At 42.7% G+C, this 20,868-nt stretch overlaps 1 long non-coding RNA gene across 2 annotated transcripts in view; it reads left to right on the top strand.

Annotated features, from left to right (window-relative positions):
- The window catches only part of LOC143272383 (uncharacterized), a 43,732-nt gene extending 24,350 nt beyond the window's left edge, over positions 1–19,382 (top strand). Inside the window, exons 1-3 of one of the 2 annotated variants that reach the window (XR_013049896.1) lie at positions 2,889–2,940; positions 14,221–14,380; positions 19,004–19,382. This is a non-coding gene — a long non-coding RNA (uncharacterized LOC143272383). Of the gene's footprint in view, positions 1–2,888; positions 2,941–14,220; positions 14,381–19,003 lie in introns of those variants that run through there. The other variant, XR_013049895.1, reaches the window with a different exon arrangement.
- The last annotated feature ends 1,486 nt before the right edge of the window (positions 19,383–20,868 follow it).

The raw sequence follows: 20,868 nt of genomic DNA, 5'->3' as shown, positions 1-20,868 counted from the left end.
AGGAAGAGAGAAAAATCATCCAAAGATAAATGTGTATTAATAAAAATTTAAATAAATAAGTAAAAATTAAGAAACAATGGTAAAGGTCTATCTTTTATTGGGAATTCAATAAATTATAAAGTATATGGAATGATACAATCATGCATATCAGTTTATAAAAGTTCATTTCATTGTTTAAGGTCTTTCCCCAAACAAGCCTAGAGCCCTGTATTGAGACTTTAGACACTTACAGAGTGCTCCGAGACTGAGCTTCAGTGAGCAGCAACCCCAGGAGGTTTTTGTTTAGCCCTGGAACACTGTGGGAGGAACCCCCTTACCCTGCTGACAGTGATAGATTGCAGCATCATCAGCCTCCACAGGATGGATGGTGAGGGTGAAGTCTGTCTCAGACCCACTGCCACTGAACCTGGCAGGGACCCCAGATGCTTTATTGGATGCTGCATAGATGAGGAGTTTGGGGGGCTATCCTGGTTTTTGTTGATACCATTGCAATAAATCTGTGCCATAATAATTGACACTTTCACTGGACTTGCAAGAGATGGTGGCCTTTTGTCCCAGAGAGACAGCCAGTGAAGCTGGAGACTGGGTCAGCACAATGTCCCCAGTGGAACCTGGAATGATAAACCCACAAGCCATGGTTAAATATGCTTAGAAACCTTCCCAGCAGAGGAATTTATCATTGTACGAATACTTGTGGGCATCACTTTGAGAAAACAGAAAATCAAAGGCATTGGGAGACTTAAAACCAATTACAAATGCCTCAATTCTAATGATCAAGATACTAGAGACATGGAAAACCATGATGGCCACTGTGGATGCTCCCAACACTTCTCTGCACCCTCTCACCTGGAACTCCGAGCAGCAGCATGCATAGGAGGAGTGTGTTTGACTCCATCTCTGGGAACATGAAGAAAGGGTGATTCTTAGGCTCCTAGCAGCTGCCCTTAAAGAAGCTTGGGCTGCTGTATAATGACTCAATATGCAAATCAGCCCAGAAAAGTGTGTGCTGGTGCTCAAAGGGGCACCTGCTCCTGTTTCACCCACTGGGAGTTGGTGTCAGCTGAAAATTTACCAGAGCATGGCAAGTGTATCTTAAAGGTGTCTTGCAGCCTATTCTCTTGGATATTTTCCCTCTCCTCTCTCTGAGGTGTGATACAGTGAAGTGAAGTATGGCTGTACTATGTAAAGAGTGTAAGTTATTTCAGGAACAACTTGCACACCCAATGAAAATATTATCTGAGAGGGAATGGAGAATAAAGACTGGAAGAAAGTAATGTAATGAACTTTTGACATATTTCCTTATTTAAAAAAATCTGTGTTTCAGTGTGTGTGATGTTGTGTGTGTATGTTTGTATGTTTGTGTCTGCTCTTGTTTGAGGGCCACCTCCTTGCCATGGGACATGGGTAGAGATAAGAGGCCAAGCTTGGGTGTGACCGTTGCCTTCTGCCTTATCTGCGAATGGGTCTCTTGTTCACCACCTCTCATGAAAGGGTCTTCTGGGGATTCTCCAGTCTCCGTCTCTCATCTTTTCACACTATCACTCTCAGTACAGTCCTGTGGTGCAGCTGCATCTGGCTTTATGTGGTTCCTGAGGTGTGAAGCAGGTCCTCACACTTACATGGCAAGCACATTATACACAGAGCCACCCCAGCTCATTTTTAAAAATAAATGAAACACTGAAAGGTAATTCTTCAGGCTGATCATAAATAAAACTTCAGGAAATATAGGACTTCATAAATGAAGGAAAGAACTTTGTAAAGGAGATTGGCTGAGATACTTGTAAAAATTCTTTTGTACTGTTCTTTAAAACATTCAAGATTGTTGAAAGAGAGATACCTTGCATCTTGTCATGGTGATAAAAGCTAATTAACAGAACTGTTGATTTTCCTCAGAAACATTGTAAGACAGACAGATGGATAGACAGGTAGGCAGATATAGAAGTGAGTATTTCTTCCCATTCTTAGCCCTCCCCCTTTCTTGATTTACGTAGCCAGAAGTATGGATTTTCTAGCAAGATTTTAAGGGAGAAAATGACACAGTAGTATTTTAATTATATAAGACAATGAAAAAAGTTATTAGTTAATAAGAAGTAGTAATAAGAGAGAAAAAAGAAGCACTGGAGTAAGATGTGTAGGAAGAAAGGAGTGAGGGAATGAGAAGGGAAGGGAGGAAGGATGCAGAGGAGTGAGGGGAGAGGGAGAGGAATGAGACCAAGAGGAGGGTGAGTGAGTGAGAGGGAGTGAAGTGGAAGAGGGAGGAAGGAGGTGAAGAATGATGATAGAGAGAGGGACCAAGGAAGGGAGGAAGAGAAAAGAAGAAAGAAAGAGAAGGGAAGAAAGGAAAGAAGTGAGAAAAGAAAGAGAAGAATGGACAGTTCCCTACTCCTCAGCTCATACTCACTGTTTCTTTTTCCGGGTCTCTGCTCTACACAGTTGGCTTCTTTTATTTTATTGTGCACATTCACTGTTTTGTTGCTCATTGTGAACCAACTAGAGTTCAAAGAAGAGAGAAACATGGCAAAACAAGTACACAGCTCATGAAATAATACAAGTTATTCTTCACATTTTATCTTTATTTTTGAGGTGTGCTCATCTATAGTTGATTTTTGAATTCAAAACTAGAGTGTTGACTTGTTATAATATGGATAGTAAGGTGATATTTCTTATTTATGCTCATAATAAAAACATTCCCATATTATACCATGTATAATATCCATGCAAAGGGCCATGTAATTTTTAAACAGCTCCCAATCATATAGTTCTTACTTTGAGGATGGTTCAGTGGTTGTGGGACACAATAATGAATATTTGTGATGTCATTCCTCTACTGCTTCCATGAGATTCTCCTGTTGTCTTTGGTGCTTTTGACTTCTTTTGCATTACTGCATCAAGAACCACTCTTCTGTCAGGCATGGTGATGTATTCCAGTAATCCAAACAGGTAGGAAGCTGAGGCAGGAGGATCTTGAGTTTTCAGGTAGCCCAGGATACAATGCCTGGGTTACACAGGTGACCAGATCTTCTGCCTCACCCCAAGCCCCACATCGTCATCTATTTTTGTATATAGTTCTGTTAATATTTATTTTTATTCATAATGATTTCATTCTTGTTTTTGTTGACTTATAACTTAACTTTCTATTCCTTAACATTGGTACTTTTCTTCAGTACAGCAGAACTACCCTCTCATCAGGAAAGAACAGTCAGTACCCTCTGACAGAAAGAATGACAAGATGATAGAACAGAAGATGTAACAGTCAGGGAATGCACAGGAGTCCTGAGCACTGGGTATGGTGAAAGGATGGGCTGGGCTTTAGCAAGGAGGTCAATGGAACTGACGTGTGAAAGCCTGGCCTGATGCTAACATGCTGGAATTTGACCAAGAAGGATGAGGTTTATGTATAGTGCAGAGAGAACTCCTGGAACAATGGTCACAATTAGTTCATGTGAATACTATCTAGTGGATGTTGTGCTTGACACATAATGAAGAAAACTGTGTGGACACTGTTGTCATTTCTGTCCCAGTTGAACTATTAGCTTTTTACCTGTCATTTTCCTATTTTACTAAATGATATGAATTGTAACCTTGCCTGTAATCCAAGTCCTTCGGGGGCAGAGGCCAGCCTTGTCTACAAAGCAACTTAAAAGGGAGCTAGTGCTGTTAGAAAAATCAACACTGTCTTGAAAATGAAAAAGAAAAGAAAGGAAAAGAAATGTAATCTCTATACTGCATGATCCACAGCAGCTCTCAAATCTCCTAAAACAAATGGAGAGGTGATGGAGAAGTGGAAAGATGGAGGTTAGAAGTGTTTTTTTTGTTTTTGTTAAATTAACATTCTTATTAGTATTTTTAAATTTTTTAACTTCATATAAAATAAGAGGTTTTATTTATTTGTGTGTGAGTGTATGTGTGTGGGGGTGAGAATGTGTGTGTGTAATTTTTTTTCAATGTATTTATTTATTTTACAATACTATTCAGTTCTACATAATAGCCACAGATTCCTTTGTTCTCTCCCTTCCTGCCCCCCTCCCCTTCACCCCAGCAAACCCCCCATTTCCACCTCCTCGAGATCAAGGTCTCCCCCGAGGAATGGGATCGACCTCATAGACTCAGTCCAGGCAGGTCCAGTCCCCTCCTCCCAGATTGAGCTAAGCGTCCCTGCATAAGTCCCAGGTTTCAAACAGCTAACCCATGCAACGGGCCCAGGACCTGGTACCACTGCCTAAATGCCTCCCAAACAGATCAAGCCAATTGACTGTCTCACCTATTCAGAAGGCCTGATAGAGTTGGGGGCCCCTCAGCCTTTGGTTCATAGTTCATGTGTTTCCATTCATTTGGTTATTTGTCCCTGTGCTTTATCCAACCTGGGTTTCAACAATTCTCGCTCATATAAACCCTCCTCTTTCTCACTAATTAGACTCCCAGCGCTCCACCAGGGGCCTAGCCGTGGATGTCTGCATCCAGATTCCTAAGTGCTTGGATGGGGTTTCTGGCACAACTATTAGGGTGTTTGGCCATCCCATCACCAGAGTAGGTCAGACCCGGCTGTCTCTCGACCATTGCCAGCAGTCTTTTGTGGGAGCATCTTTGTGGATTTCTGTGGGCCTCTTTAGCTCTGTGTTTCTTCCTTTTCTCATGTGGTCTTCATTTACCATGGTCTCCTATTCCTTGTTCTGCCTCTCTTTTCTTGATCCAGCTAGGATCTCCCGCTCTCTTTCCCTTGACCCTCGCCCTTCATTGCTCCCATTCATGTCCAGGCTGTTCATGTAGATCTCATCCATTTCTCCCTGTCTTTCTTGGGGTCCCATTTTCCAAGTAGCCTCACTGGTGATGTGAGTAGCAGTCCAGTCATCCTTGTTCCACATCTGGCATCTTCCTAAGAGTGAGTACATACCATATTTGTCTTTCTGAGTCTGGGTTACCTCACTCAATGATTTTATTCTAGATCCATCCATTTGTCTGCAAACCTCATGATGTCATTGTTTTTCTCTGCTGAGTAGTATTCCATTGGGTATATGTACCACGTGTTATTTATCCATTCTTCAGTTGAAGGGCATCTAGGTTGTTTCCAGGTTTTGGCTATTACAAACAATGCTGATATGAACATAGCTGAGCAAGTGCTCTTGTGGTATGATTGAGCATTTCTTGGGTATATGCCCAAGAGTGATATAGCTGGATGTTGGGGGAGATTGAATCCCACTTTTCTATGTAAGCACGATATTGATTTCCAAAGTGGTTGTAAAAGCTTGCATTCTTACCAGCATTTGAGGAGAGTTACCCTGGTTCTACATCCTCTCCAGCATAAAGTGTCTTCAGTGTTTTTGATCTTAGCCATTCTGACAGGTGTAAGGTGGTATCTCAGAGTTGTTTTGATTTGATTTCCCTGATGATTAGGGATGTTGAGCAATTCTTTAAATGTCTTTCAGCCATTTGAGCTACCTCTGTTGAGAATTCTCTTTTTAGTTCTAAAGCTCATTTCTCAATTGGACTGTTGGTCATTTTGATGTCTAATTTCTTGAGTTCCTTATATATTCTGGATATCAGTCCTCTGTCAGATGTGGGGTTGGTGAAGACCTTTTCCCATTCTGTAGGCTGTCACTTTGCCTTGTTGACCATATCCTTTGCTCTACAAAAGCTTCTCAGTTTCAAGAGGTCCCACTGATTGATTGTTTCTCTCAGTGTCTGTGCTACTGGTGTTATATTTAGGAAGTGATCTCCTATGCCAATGCATTCAAGACTACTTCCTACTTTCTCTTCTAGCATGTTCAGAGTAGCTGGATTTATGTTGAGGTCTTTGGTGCACTTGGACTTAAGTTTTGTGCACAGTGATAGATATGGATCTATTTGCAGCCTTCTACACACGGTGATATCCAGTTATGCCAGCACCATTTGTTGAAGATGCTTTCTTTTTTCCATTGTACACTTTTGGCTTCTTTGTCAAAAATTATATGCTCATAGGTGTGTGGATTAATGTCAGGGTCTTCAATTCAATTCCATTGGTCCACATGTTGGTTTTTATGCCAGTACCAAGTTGTTTTTATTACTGTAGCTCTATAGTAGAGCTTGAGGTCAGGGATCGTGATGCCTCCAGAGGTTGTTTTATTGTACAGGATTCTCTTGGCTATCCTGGGTTTTTTGTTTTTCCATATGAAGTTGAGTATTATTCTTTCCAGGTCTGTGAAGAATTGTGTTGGTATTTTGATGGGGATTGCATTGAATTTGTAGATTGCTTTTGGTAAAATTGCCATTTGCACTATGTTGGTCCTGCCTATCCATGAGCATGGGAGATCTTTCCATTTTCTGACGTCTTCTTCAATTTATTTTTTCAGGGACTTAAATTCTTGTCATATACGTCCTTCACTTGCTTGGTTAGTATTACCCCAAGGTATTTTATATCATTTGTGACTATTGTAAAGGGTGATGTATCTCTGATTTCCTTCTCAGCTAGTTTGTCATCCACCAGCAATTTATGAGTGGTCTTTTTACTCCACATCCTTGCCAGCATGAGCTATTTGAGCTATTAAATATTTTGTTGGTCTTAGCCATCAAATACCTCCCCTCAGAGCTCAGAGAACCCTGTAGAAGAGGAGGATAAAGAGTGTAAGAGCCTATTATGTAGAACTGAATTGTATTGTAAAATAAATTAAAAAAATGTGAAAAAAAGAGCATAAGAGCCAGATGGGGTAATGAACACCACGAAATATTATTGTCTAAATCAACAAGAGAAAAGCTCATATGAACTCACAGAGACTGAAGCAGTATGCACAGGGTCTGCCCAGGACTGCACTAGGTCCTTTATCTACATATTATAGCTTCCAATATATTGCTTTTACGGGATTCCTGAGTGTGCAAATGAGTAGGTCTTGATTTTGTGCTTTTCCTTGGGCTCTTTTCCTTCTGTTATTTTGTCTTGTCAAACTTTGATGTGATAGCTTTTGTTTTATCTTATTGTATTTAATTTTGGTATATTAAAATGAATGAAGAAAAACCTATCTATTAGGGTAAATCTTAGCAACTGAACTGTTACACACTCTGCAAGAGGGAAAATCAGTTTTCTCCAATATAATGACACTGGATATATCAACCACTCCAGGACAGGTAGGAATATTTGACCAACATATAGAATTCCATATTTGTGTGTGTGTGTGTGTGTGTGTGTGTGTGTGTGTGTGTGTGTGTGTGCGTGCTTTTATTTGGGTATAGTTTTTTTCTATTTGGTGTTGTTTTATTTTGTTTTCGTGGTTTTTGGGGGGTTTGTGGTTGTATTCCTTTTGAACTTTGAGAAAGAGCCTAAAGTTAGATGGGTAGGCAAGGGAGAGGATGTGGAAAGACTAGGAGGAGTGGAAGAATATGATAAAATATATTTAAATTTGAATTTTCTAAAAAGACAGAGCAACTCCCTGAATATACCTAACCTATTCATAGGAGCCCATAAAGTCTCAACTCAGAAAGTAAAATCAGAAAGACTCAAGGCATGCAAGTGACTTGTTGTGAGGCAATATCTTTGAGGGCATCTTTGGGGACAAAAAGGGCCACATTTAAAAAGAAAATTTCCAATTTCCTTTTAATTTAGACTTTAAATGAGTCTGATCAGAGAAGCCAGCCATGTCATTCCTAGTGTCGAGGGGCACAGGCTTGAGGATGAATGAGCTACTCAGTTAATGTGGATTTGTTATGGAATTTGATGCACCCCATGCTATTAGGAGCTCTAGAGATCTGTACCAAGGATATCTTCCCACTGAGCTCATGGCCTGAGATATTGCAGACATCCATGGCATGAGTGACAGTGTGATGAAGCTCTGCCATTTCTGTTTCTACAGTTTTTCCCTAAATGGTTCCATTTCCACACAACAAAGGCTGAATTCCTTTCTATAAAAATGCAAATAGAAACAGGTTAGATTTGAATAAAGTCATGATCTGTCACCTAAGTGTTCACAGCCATGTTCAGTAACAATGAGAGGGATCTAGGCAAGGTGTTCTGAATGGGATAGGTGAGGTGAGGACTTAGGACATTCCAAACAGACTTGAACTCTACTGTTGCTTGCAGCTTTGGTGATGGCCCACTGCTCAGTCAGTGTAAAAGAAGCTTCTCTGACTAGGGCTAAGAACATCACTGATCTAGGGGTGTAAATATTAATATCTCGAAGGCAGTTTGACTTCCTGTTTCCAGTCTTGTTTGAGACTGACTTCTCTGTGTCTTACATCCAAAATATATGGTGCCTTCAGTATAATAGGGTCTAGCCAATTAGTTATGGCTGGCAGCAAAGAGGAACAGTAATAGCCCATGCTGCTTTGGGTGCTGTGAGGGCTCCCCTGACCAATAACTCACAGGGCAGGAGGCTATGCCTAGCACTGAGATCTTAATTTAGTATCCCATAGCTTCTGAGAGCAGACTTGTCCACACACTGAACCTCTTTTCAAACACTTGCAAACATATTTATAAATGGCTTGTAGACTTGTGGGTTTTTCTGCGGCGTCTTTACACATCCTTAGTGTTAGTTAACTGCCCCCTACTTTTCTCCCATCTCCCTGCTTCCATCTCCCTTAAATCTTTAACCCACACTCTTCAACCCTTGATGGGAAAATATAATAAGGATGTTTACCTTAAAGGTTGCTGTTGCAAATGGTGCTGGCATAACTAGATATCAATGTGTGTAGAAGGCTGCAAATAGATCCATATCTATCACTGTGCACAAAACTTAAGTCCAAGTGCATAAAAGACCTCAACATAAATGCAGCTAATCTGAACATGCTAGAAGAGAAAGTAGGAAGTAGTCTTGAATGCATTGGCATAGGAGATCACTTCCTAAATATAATACCAGTAGCATAGACACTGAGAAAATCAATCAATCAGTGGGACCTCTTGAAACTGAGAAGCTTTTGTAGAGCAAAGGATATGGTCAACAAGGCAAAGTGACAGCCTATAGAATGGGAAAAGGTCTTCTCCAACCCCACATCTGACAGAGGACTGATCCAGAATATATAAGGAACTCAAGAAATTAGACATCAAAATGCCCAACAGTCCAATTAAGAAATGGGCTATAGAATTAAACAGAGAATTCTCAACAGAGGTAGCTCAAATGGCTGAAAGACATTTAAGGAATTGCTCACCATCCCTAATCATCAGGGAAATCAAATCAAAACAACTCTGAAATACCACCTTACACCTGTCAGAATGGCTAAGTTCAAAAACACTGCAGACAGCTTATGCTGGAGAGGATGTGGAACTAGGGGAACTCTCCTCCACTGCTGGTGGGAATGCAAGCTTGTACAACCACTTTGGAAATCAATATGGTGCTTTCTTAGAAAATTGGGAATCAATCTTCCCCAAGATCCTGCTATACCACTCTTGGGCATATACTGAAGAAATGCTCAATCATACCACAAGGTTCTTTCTCTGCTATGTTTATATCAGCATTGTTTGTAAATGCCAAAACCTAGAAACAACTTAGATGCCCTTCAACTGAAGAATGGATAAACAACATGTGGCACATATACACAATGGAATACTGCTCAGCAGAGAAAAACAACGACATCATGAGGTTTGCAGGCAAATGGATGGATCTAGAAAAAATCATTCTGGGTGAGGTAACCCAGACTCAGAAAGACAAATATGGTATGTACTCACTCATAGGAGGATACTAGATGTGGAACAAGGATGACTGGACTGCTACTCACATCACCAGTGAGGCTACATGGAAAACAGAATCCCGAGAAAGACACAGGGATTGCCCAATGACTGAGAAATGGATGAGATCTACATGAACAGCCTGGATGTGTGTGGGGGTAATGAAGGGTGAGGGTCGAGGGAAAGAGAGCTTCTGGGAGTGGGAAATCCCAGCTGGATCAAGAACAGAGAGGGAGAACAAGGAATAGGAGACCATGGTAAATGACGACCACATGAGAATAGGAAGAAGCAAAGTGCTAGAGGGGCCCACAGAAATCCACAAAGATACCCCCACAATAGACTGCTGGCAATCGTCGAGAGACAGCCGGGACTGACCTAGTTTGGTAATAGGATGACCAAACATCCTAATTGTTCTGCTAGAAACCTCGTCCAATGACTGAGGGAACTGGATGCAGAGATCCATGGCTAGGCCCTGGGTGGAGCTCCGGGAGTCTAATTAGCAGGAAAGAGGAGGGTTTATATGAGCAAGAATTGTTGAGACCAAGGTTTGATAAAGCACAGGACAAATAGCCAAATGAATGAAAAAACATGAACTGTGAACCAATGGCTGAGGAACCCCCAACTGGATCAGTCCCTCTGAATAGGTGAGACATTTGATTAGCTTGATTTGTTTGGGATGCATCCAGGCAGTGGGACTGGGTCCTGTGTGCTCAGTGCATGAGTTGGCTGTTTGAAACCTGGGGCATATGCAGGGATGTTTGGCTCAGTCTGGGAGGAGGGGACTGGACCTGCCTGGTCTGAGTCTACCAGATCTATCTCAGTCCTTGTGGGAGGCTTTGCCCTGGAAGAGGTGGTAATGGGGGGTGGCTTGTGGGAATGGGGAGGGAGCGGGACGGGGGAGAACAAGGGAATCCGGGGCTGATATGTTGAACTAAATTATATTGTAAAAAAAAAAAAAAACCTTGCTGTTGCTCTTGCAGTTCCTGAGTTGTATTACATAAAAAGCTGTTAAATGTTCTGAGACAAAGACAGAATTTTCAAAAGTTTCTGAAATGGTCCCAAATATATTTCTGCTACTTTTACAATATGTTTCTATGAAACAGGACTTTTAGTTTGATAACTCAATACTCTGAAATATGTTGAAATTACTCTGTGAACTGTAGAATCAACTATGCAGGAGGTTCTTACTTGACCTGTAGATGATAGATGGATCTTGAAAACAAATATAACATAATGTTGCATGTGAGAGATGATCAGTGCTTGAAGTAGGGCAAGAATGAAGAGACTGAGGAGAGAAGTATTCACTTACACAATTCAAATGAGCTAGAAATCAAAGTATCATTATCTGTAGATGACATGAGAGTATGCATAAGTGATCCCAAAAATTCTATCTGGGAACTCCTACTGCTGATAAACACCTTTAGTAAAGTGGCTGGATACAAGGTTAACTAAAAAATTCAGTAACCCACTAGGCGGTGGTGCTGTACACTTTTAATCCCAGCACTCAAGAAGCAGAGGCAGGGGATCTCTGTGAGTTCGAGGCAAGCCTGGGCTACAGAGTGAGTTCCAGGAAAGGCTCCAAAGCTACACAGAGAAAACCTGTCTTAAAAAACAACAAAAACAATTCAGTAACCCTCCTGTATACAAATGAGAAAAAGACTGAAAAGAAATCAGGGAAACAACACTCTTCACAATACCCAGAAATAATATAAACTATCATGGAGCAACTCTAACCAGCCAAGTGAAAGACTTGCTTGACAACAACTTCTTTGAAGAAATAAATTAAAGATTTCACAAGATGGAAAGCTCTCCCATGTCCATGCACCAGTAGGTTTACATAGTCAAAATGGCCATCCTACCAAAAGCAACCCTCAGATTCAGTGCAATCACCATTAAAATTACCACCCAATTCTTTACAGACATTGAAAGGACAATACTCAACTTCATATGGAAATACAAAAAACCCCAGGAAAGCTAAAACAATCCTGTACAATAAAGCAACTTCTGGAGACATCACCATCCTTGACTTCAAGCTCTGCTGTAGAGCTATTATAATAAAAACAGCTTTATCTTGGCATAAAAATAGACACATGGATCAATGGAATCAAATTGAAGAAACAGACATAAATCCACACACCTATGGACACCTGATTTTTGATAAAGAAGGCAGAAGTACACTATAGAAAAAAGAAAGCAACTTCAACAGGTGTTGCTGGTCTAACTGGATGTCTGCAAAGAGATCCATATTTATCACTCTGCATAAAACTTGAGTCCAGTTTGTTAAAGACCTTAACAAGAAACCACATACACTGAAAGTAATAGAAGAGAAAGCAGGGAATAGCCTTGAATTCATTGGCACAGGAGACAACTTCCTGAACAGAACACTAATCATGTAGGTATTAAGGTCAACAATTAATAAGTGGAAACTCATGAAACTGAAAAGCTTCTGTAAGACAAAGAACACTGTCAATAAGACAAAAATGCAGCCCACAGAGTGGAAAAAATATTGACCGATTCCATATCTGCCAGAGGGCTACTATCCAACTAGTCATCAACAAATCAAATAATTCAACTAAAAAATGGGTCACAGATCTAAACAGAGAATATTGTTTATTAAATTTTTATTTTTCATTTTACATACCAACCACATTTCACTTTCCTCCCCTTCTCCTGTGCCCTTGCCTCCCACCCCCATCTCTACCCACTCATCAGAGGGAGTAAGGCCTCCCTTGGGGAGTCATCAAAGTCTGGCATAACAAGATGAGTCAGGACCAAGCCACATCCTCCTGCATCAAGGCTGAGCAAGGTATCCCACCACAGGGCATGAGATCCAAAAATCCAGTTCATGCTTTCAGAATAACTCCTGGTCCTACAACTCGGGTCCCCACAAGCAGGTCAAGCCACACAACTGTCATCCACATTCAGAGGGCCTAGTCAGTCCCATGCAGGATTCCCAGCTGTCAGTACAGAGTCTTTGAGCTCTCACTAGATTGGGACAGCTGTCTGTGGTTTTCTCCACCATGATCCTAATACCTTTGCCCATATGATCCCTCCTCCCTCTCTTCAACTAAACTTGTGGATCCCAGCCCTATTCTTGGCTGTCGATCTCTGCATCTGCTTCCTTCAGTTATTGGATGTAAGTTTTATGATGACAATTAGGGTAGTCACTACTCTGATTACAGGGGAAGGCCAGTTCCGGCACCTTCTCTACTATTGCTTGGAGTCTTAGCTGGGGTCATCTTGTGAATTCCTGGTAATTTCCCTGGTAGCAGGTTTCTCCCTAACCTCATAATGTCTCCCTCTATCAAGAGATCCCTTTCATTGCTCTCCCTCTCTGTCCCTCCCCCAACTCAGCCATGTTGATCCCTCATGTTTCCATTTCCCATCCTGTCCCTTCTACCCCTCCCAGTTTACTCAAGAGATCTTAACTATTTCCCCTTCCTTGGGAACTCCATGTGTGTCCCTCTTAGGGTCCTCCTTTTCCCCTCGCTTCTCTGGGATTGTGAATTGTAACCTGGTTATCCTATGGTTTGTGCCCATATCCAGTTATGAGTGAGTACGTACTGTTTTTGTCTTTCTGAGTCTGAGTTACCTCACTCAGGACGATTTTTTTCTAGTTCAGGAAAAGCCCAGATCAACTATTTTTCTCTGCTCCAAGTGACTCTTAAGACCCAGATATCCCAATGCTGTCTCTGGAGCATCTGCTTGTGGCCTGTGAACAGATTTGACACTACATGCTGCTACCTAAAATACAAAGAGGAGGTGAGATTTTTTAGATGTAAAAATATACAAATACTGAGTATTTGAAGTTCCTTTAAAGGGAGATTGACCTGGGTATGCCTGATTTAATCAGGTCAAAGCCATTAAAGAGAAGCCTTTTCCTCTCTGCTGTGTGTCCCCTTGCTGGTGTGATAGCTGAGATCGAACATGTCAGGGGACTCTCAGTGCCTGTTGGACCTTAGGGAAGCTGCCAGCCCACAGTTAATAAGGGTGTAGCAACTCAGCCACAGAGTTCCTGTGTGGACATGCTGACTGAGCTTGGAGGGGAGTCTCTGAGCACCCAGATGAGAGTGCAGCCCTGACAACACCTTGAGTGTATCCTATGAGACCCTGAGCAGAGGACCCAGACACACCCTGCCAAGATTATAGGTGTTGAGCTCATATGACACTGAGTTTGCATTAACTATTATACATTGTTAGAAAACTACTACAACACAGTTTCATCTGGGACTGTGATCTTGAAAAACTCAGGAGATATGCATCTGAGAGAAGTTGCTAGAGATCATTATGTTGAACTTTCCTGTTCCACATGGAAAGATACAGATGCTCAAAGAAGGCTCATGTGGAAGTAGAAGGTGTCTGGGAAGTTAACACTCATGACCATGGCTGTGCACTCTTGATCCTCTGGAGTTCATGCATCTGCAATGGTAGAACAACAGGAAAATGAAATGGAGCTGAGTATGGTTCCATGATCCAGCTGCTGGGGGAAGGTGCAGGTGGGTTGTAAGTTTACCATCAGTGAGTGTTAGATAGTGATTCCTAGGTGAGCACAGGATATATAATGAGAACTTTTTTATCTCCACCCCCTAAAATAGAGTGAAAATGGAATTATAAATGAAGGAAAGCAAAAAGAGAGTGTGTGTCCACACATGTGGAAGATACTGCAGAGAAAGACTAGACTATTGGACATGGAGGAGAGAAGAGCTGATAAATCCAAGACTGTGATACATGTTCATGATGGACACAGAGATGCAGGTCAGAATCAAAGCAGTAGAAACAGCTACAGAAGCCTCACATCTGTGATTTACTGAAAAGGGGTTTTTGTAACCCCAAGTACATAGAAGTGGAAACACATTAGGGTGAGAACATCAGCAAGAAAACTGACAACCTTCAATGTTCAAAGCTCTTATTATTTTGAATGAAAAGTTTTTTTTTGTAAGTTCAAAATTGCTTTCTCGTCAGTCTATTGAGTATAGAAATGCTTTGAAATAGTACCAGAGTGGTCTTTATTAGCAAACAAGTTGTTATATTAAAGTACACAGAGTAGGACAACACACCTAACAGTTTAAAAAATTTCTATTTCACACCTTCCTTTCATGGAATCAAAACTTCTAGGTTCTATGGCTGAGATGTCCTGGGGAAGGAGAAAGCTGAGAGTCTGAGCCTTAGGGAACAGCAACCCCAGGAGGTTTTTGTTTAGCTCTGGAGCACTGTGGGAGGAAACTCCTTACCCTGCTGACAGTAATAGGTTGCAGCATCATCAGCCTCCACAGGATGGATGGTGAGGGTGAAGTCTGTCCCAGACCCACTGCCGCTGAACCTGGCAGGGACCCCGGATGCTGTATTGGATGCTCCATAGATGAGGAGTTTGGGGGGCTGTCCTGGTTTCTGTTGATACCAGTACATGTACGTGAAAAAGTTATTACTGACACTCTGGCTGGCCTTGCAGGAGATGGTGGCCCTTTGCCCTAGTGACACAGCCAAGGAAGATGGAGATTGGTTCAGCACGATGTCCCCAGTGGTGCCTAGAATGATAACATACACATTACTGTCACAGCTGTACTGAAACCATCCTGGTGTAGCACTGTCGTTTGTGCAGTCTTTAACAGCAATCTTGAGTTTTACCTTGAAAAAAAAAAAGAAGAAGAGGGAGCTAGGTAAATCAGGGCTTCATAGATAACTCAGTGGCTAAAAGCACTGGCCAGGGTAACTAGGTCTGGTCCCCAACACCAACTTAGTGTCTCACAATCTCTGTAACTCAAATTACAGAGGATTAGAGGGCTGTTCTTGCTTCCAGAGGCTACAGGGCTACTTCTGATACACAGATATTCATACAAACAAAACAACCATACACATAAAGTAATTAAAATAATAAGAAAATTAAGGTGACTAGGAACCACAAAACTAATTAAAAGCCATAATTTCAATGATCAGGACACCAAAGCATGGAAAACAGTCATGGCCACAGTGGTTGCTCCCAACACTGCACCCTCTCACCTGGAACCCAGAGCAGCAGTACCCACAGCAGGAGAGCAGATGACCCCATCTCTGAGACCTGGACTAGACTGCTTCTTGGGCACTGGCAAGCTGTCTTTAAAGATGGTTTGAGCAGTCTGCACTGTGGCTAAAGTCTCAATATGCAAATCAGCTCAGAGAAGCTTGACTTGGTGCTCAAAGGACACCTGCTCTTGTGTCACCCTATGGCAGTTAGGATTAGCAAAGATTTCCCTAGTGCATCCCAAGTGATTTGCAGCTGGCCCTATGGAATCACGGTCTGTTATTTTGAGGTTCCATGTGGGGAGTGCACTCTCACTGCTCTGCTATAGAGGATATTGTATGTAGGAGCACTTTTATTCCTCAGAATTATTTTTTTTAAAAAACCTTTTTATTGATTCTTTGTGGATTTCACATCATGAATCCCAATCCTATCCATCTCCCCATTTCCCTTGCTTCCTCCTTCTGTCCTTACAACCTTCCCAAAACAAAATTTAAAAGTAAAACCCATGACCCTAAAACCAAATAAACAAACAAACAAACAAAAAAAAGAAAAGAAAAAAAAATTAAAAAATCTCAGCATGGAAACTGTAGTGTGGCTCACTAAGTCACACAGTATATCCTTTTGTCCATATGTCTTTACTTGTAAGTATTTATTGCAAAGAGTCATTGCTCAGGTTGGAGGCCTCTGGCTTCTGGTACACCCTCAATACCGGGCCCTCCCTGGGACTCAATTGGATATCTTATGTGTCCTGGAGATTCTGTAGCTTTGGATCTGTGTGTCTGGCCCCTTCACATGCTTCAGCAGTTCATAGATGAGGTGGGTGTCTGGGTTTGTTACCTGTAGTCTTGCTTCTGGGTCTGGGTGGCAGCTGGGTTGGTCAGCCTGCCAGCTTTCTCTCATCATCACCACCCAGACAAACTCTCCAGCACTGCCCCAGCCAGCTCCCCCAATGTAGCAGACAGCAAGGACCAGGACCAGTTTTCCTGCTCTCACACCCTCGGCTCTAGCTCACTGATGCTCACACCTCCAGAGCCAACTCTACTGTATTGTCCAGGTGAGGTGCAGAGCGCACTCTCGGATTTCTGCACCAGGTGAGCAGGGGCAGGACCAGCTCTTCTGTTCTCATGCCCCTGCAGTCGGCTCTCCTGCCTGTCACAGGTGGTAAGGTGTGGGAGGGAAGGCCTATTTCCTTTACCCTTGCCATCCCATAGAATACAGGGAGGAGGTGAGGACAGCTCTCCTGCTCTCATGCCTCCAGGCCTGGCTCAACTGAGCCCCACCAACAGGGTCAGCTCTAGTGTGCTGCCCTGGTGAGATGCCATGCCACTCTTCCATGTGCTGCAGCTGATGAGGGGGCAGGGCCAATTCTCCCACTCTGTGGCTCAGGGGCCAGGTCTCTCACCTGGTACAGGTGGCAAGGGGTAAGGGGAGGAGGGCACGTTTTCTCTCACCCATTTTAGCACAAGGTAGATGAGGGGGATGGGATCAGTCATCCTGTTCTCATGCCCCTAGCCTGAACACCTGATCCCCTCACCAGCAAGGTCAGCTAAATTGTGTTGCTCAGGTGAGAGCAGGCCTGTTCTCTCTTGTGCTGCTTCCGGTGGGGTACAGTGCCAATTCTCCAACTCTCATGACCTCAGGGTCAGCTCTCTCACGTGCCACAGGCAGTGAGAAGCAGGGGATAGGAATGTCATCTTCCCTTTACTCCCTCCACCGCATGGCAGATGAGGGGTGGGGCCAGATCTCCCACAAGCACTAAAGTTAGCTTGAGTATACTGCCTGGGCTAGGTGCAGGGTCCACTCTCCTGAGTGTTGCAGCTGGTGAGGAGCAGGATCTGCTCTCCCACTCTCCTGACTCCAGGACCAGCTTTTCCAGCTTGCAGTAGGTGGCAAGAGGAGAAGGGCGGTATCTCTCCCTTGCCTCTGCCACTGAGTGACAGACTGTGGGGCTAGCTCTCCCACTCTCGCGTATTCAGGGCCAGCTCACCTGCACCCTTGCCAACAGGGACAGCTCTACTGTGCTGCCCTGGGGAGGCACAGGGCCCCTCTCTTTGGAGTGGTGCAGTTTGTGAGGGGCAGGACTAACTGTATGTAGTCCCATCCTCACTGGTTTTGATAGTAACAGGAGCCAAAGACATCAACACAGACCTTGGCTGCAGCAGGGCCGTGGACCAGACATGGTCACTGTTAGCAGCCCAGTTCCTGATGACACCATGGTCCTGGATAGCAGCATAGGTCACTTAGATTGGCATGACCCAACGGCACCATGGCCCTTGAACTCCAACATGGTCCCAGTGTGGGCTTAGATTCTGGACATCTACTCTGCCTTTGATGGTGACAGGAGCCTTAGACATCAGTGAAGGTCCTGTCTTTGGCAGGGCTACCGACCCAGACATGGCCCGGGCTGCAGATCACACTGGTATTATGCCCTGGCCCTGAGTGACAGCACGTTTTACTCAGGTCTGTATCTGGCCAGCAGCAGCACAGTCCTTGGCACCAGATAGTTGTGAGCTGCCATGTGGATGCTGGGAACTGAACCTATGTCCTCTGAAAGAGCAGGATGAGCTCTTAACCACCCGGCCCCAGGTTGAGAATTATTTTTTGTAACTTACAACAAAGTATTTCACATTTTGATTCTTCTCAACAAAAGAGAGCAACCAGGTTTCACAATATAAAAAAATAAAAAGATTGTGGTGTGGTTCAGATTAGAAGGGGACATTGGGTCATTAGATGGCCTTGATTCCAATCATCATTAGGGGCAGGAAAGGCAGTGAGCAGGGAGAATGACATGCAGATGGGCTCTGAAAGCCCAACTCTGAAGACGAATGGACTTCACCATGGGTAAGACATGCTTCTCCATCCACTCAACCTAAGCCCAATCCTGGATCCACATGACTGCTTCACAGTCTGAGGAGACAGTCTCCTGAGACATGTTCAGAATGGGGAGCACCCAGTCCTCTACGTTCACTAGTTCAATCCTTATTGCAAATAGATATTTGCAGTTAGAAATCCCATTTGAACTGTCAAAATCATGGTGTCCCACAGATAATAGGAATGTTTATGTAGTTAATGTAGTAAATATTAGATTCACTTAAATTAAAATGTTCAAATTGAAATCAAGTCTTGGTGATTTTGGATAAGGAATCAGCTGAAAGAAATCAGGGTGGTATTTTACTTAATATACAAGTAGAGAAATGCATAGCTTGGCTGGAGAGATGGCTCAGCCATTAAAGGCTAGGTTCACAACCAAAAATATAAGGTAAATGCATAGCAGTAATTACAACTTTAGGGGAAAATGCACTAGTCAATGATAACAGATTTTTTTTAAAATTATATGTGAGGGTTAATTTATTTTCATATGCTTTACTCATATTTTTAAGGTCTACAAGATAGCACTTTTATTAAGCAAAAAATATATTTGAGAAGATATCTTAAGTGAAAACACCCGCTACAGGAACAGTTTTTTATACATCTGAATCCTGATTCTACAGAAACTAACTGAAATGGTAAGGTCTGAATGTCTGAAAGCCATCATCAAGAATGCAGACAGCCCCCCAAAGCATGAATGCTTACCCAGAACTAATAATATCGGATCAGAATCCTGCATTCCTGTCAATCACACCCAGCTTTCCTTTCCCAACCTGGTGTGTGGAGAGAGTGCCAGATGTCCTGACAATGTCCTCACTGTGAAACACAAGGGGCTGGTGTCACTGGGATTTGTGGCTTTCTGGATTATCACCGTCAAGTCCACAAAGCAGCACAACCCTTACCCAAACTCTAGATTAGCAGAGTCATGGGCTTCTTTGGTAAGAAGCACTTCCCTTCTCCTTATCACCTGCCCTGGAGACACTGACAAGGGCACGTTTAGGAGAAAGTTGTATTCAATGTGAGGGGAAGTCCTAAGTCTCAGCTCCCAGGGGTTAGACGAATAAAAATTTCTCAGACCCCGATATCCAGTCTTATTACAACTCAAGGGGCCAAGTGAAGCTCAGGTCTTCCCTCTCAAGACTGAAGTAAATTACAGTCTGACTGTGTCCAGAAGACCCATACTGCCTTGGTCTCCACAAGGTGCTCAGCTTTGCTCCACATGCTCCTGTCCTGTTGTACTGCCTCACCACAGACTGGTATAGAAGCTTCTTCTCATGGAGCAGAACATCCAAACCGAGCCAATGTTATGTCCTTTTCTTCTAGTGATGGGAACAGTGATGCACGCACAGGACTTCATTCTTTCAATGCATCCAGAGCAAAATGTGCTGAAGTGATTGCAGGACTGAATTCTGAAAAGCACACACACACACACACACACACACACACACACACACACACACACACACACACACACAAACACACACACACTCAGTTGATGTTAGTGAGGTAAAGAATTTCAGCATTGTTTTCCAGTTCTGTAGGGAATGTCACTGGGATATTGACATGGATTTGTTCTTGTATCCCATTGGTGTCACAGGCCACCCCCCAAAAAACTTTCACTATCTATTATCTTCATTTTTGAGGATCCCAATGATTTCATTGTAGGGGTCTTTAACCTCCTTGTTTAAATTGGTTCCTGAGTATTTTATTTGTTTTGAAATTGTGAATGGAATTGACTTCTTTCCTAGTAAGTTTGTTACTAGTACACAGAAAAGCTGCTGACTGTTGTGTCTTGACTTTATATCCTGCCCTTTGTTTATATCCTGCTCTTTGCTGAAAGTATTTTCAGGTCTAAGCGGACTTTAGTCGAGTGTGGAGAGTCTGTGGAGTTTAAGAACACATGATGTATAAATGTTTGTAATCTGACTCTTTCATTTACTGTTTATATCTCTTTCATTTCTTTCTCTTCCCTTGGTGCTGTGCTGAGACCTTGAGCACTTCATGGAATAAGAGTGGGGGAGTGGGTTTGCAACCTTTTTTCATTCTCGATTTGAAAACCTTCCTCCACATGAATAGTTACGGTGATAGTTTGTCATTTGCCTTCTGTATTGTTTTCAGGAATGAGCCTTCTGTTTGTGGTCCCTTCAGCGATTTGTGTGATAACTCTAGATGATTTTTCTGCGCTGACTGAGATGATTATGAGATTTCTGTTCTGAAGCAGTTTGGGTTAAGCTGAGGTTATTGGTTGTTTTTGTTTTGTTTTGTTTTTTGTTTCAATATAGGGCTCCTCTGCATAGCCTTTGCTGTCCTAGAACTCACTCTGTAGACCAGGCTGACCTTGAACTCACTGAGATTCTCCTGCCCCTGCTTCCCCAAG

This window comes from Peromyscus maniculatus, chromosome 3, assembly GCF_049852395.1.
Source record: "Peromyscus maniculatus bairdii isolate BWxNUB_F1_BW_parent chromosome 3, HU_Pman_BW_mat_3.1, whole genome shotgun sequence".
Classification (NCBI taxonomy): domain Eukaryota; kingdom Metazoa; phylum Chordata; class Mammalia; order Rodentia; family Cricetidae; genus Peromyscus; species Peromyscus maniculatus.
This window is presented reverse-complemented; position numbering and strand designations above follow the sequence as displayed.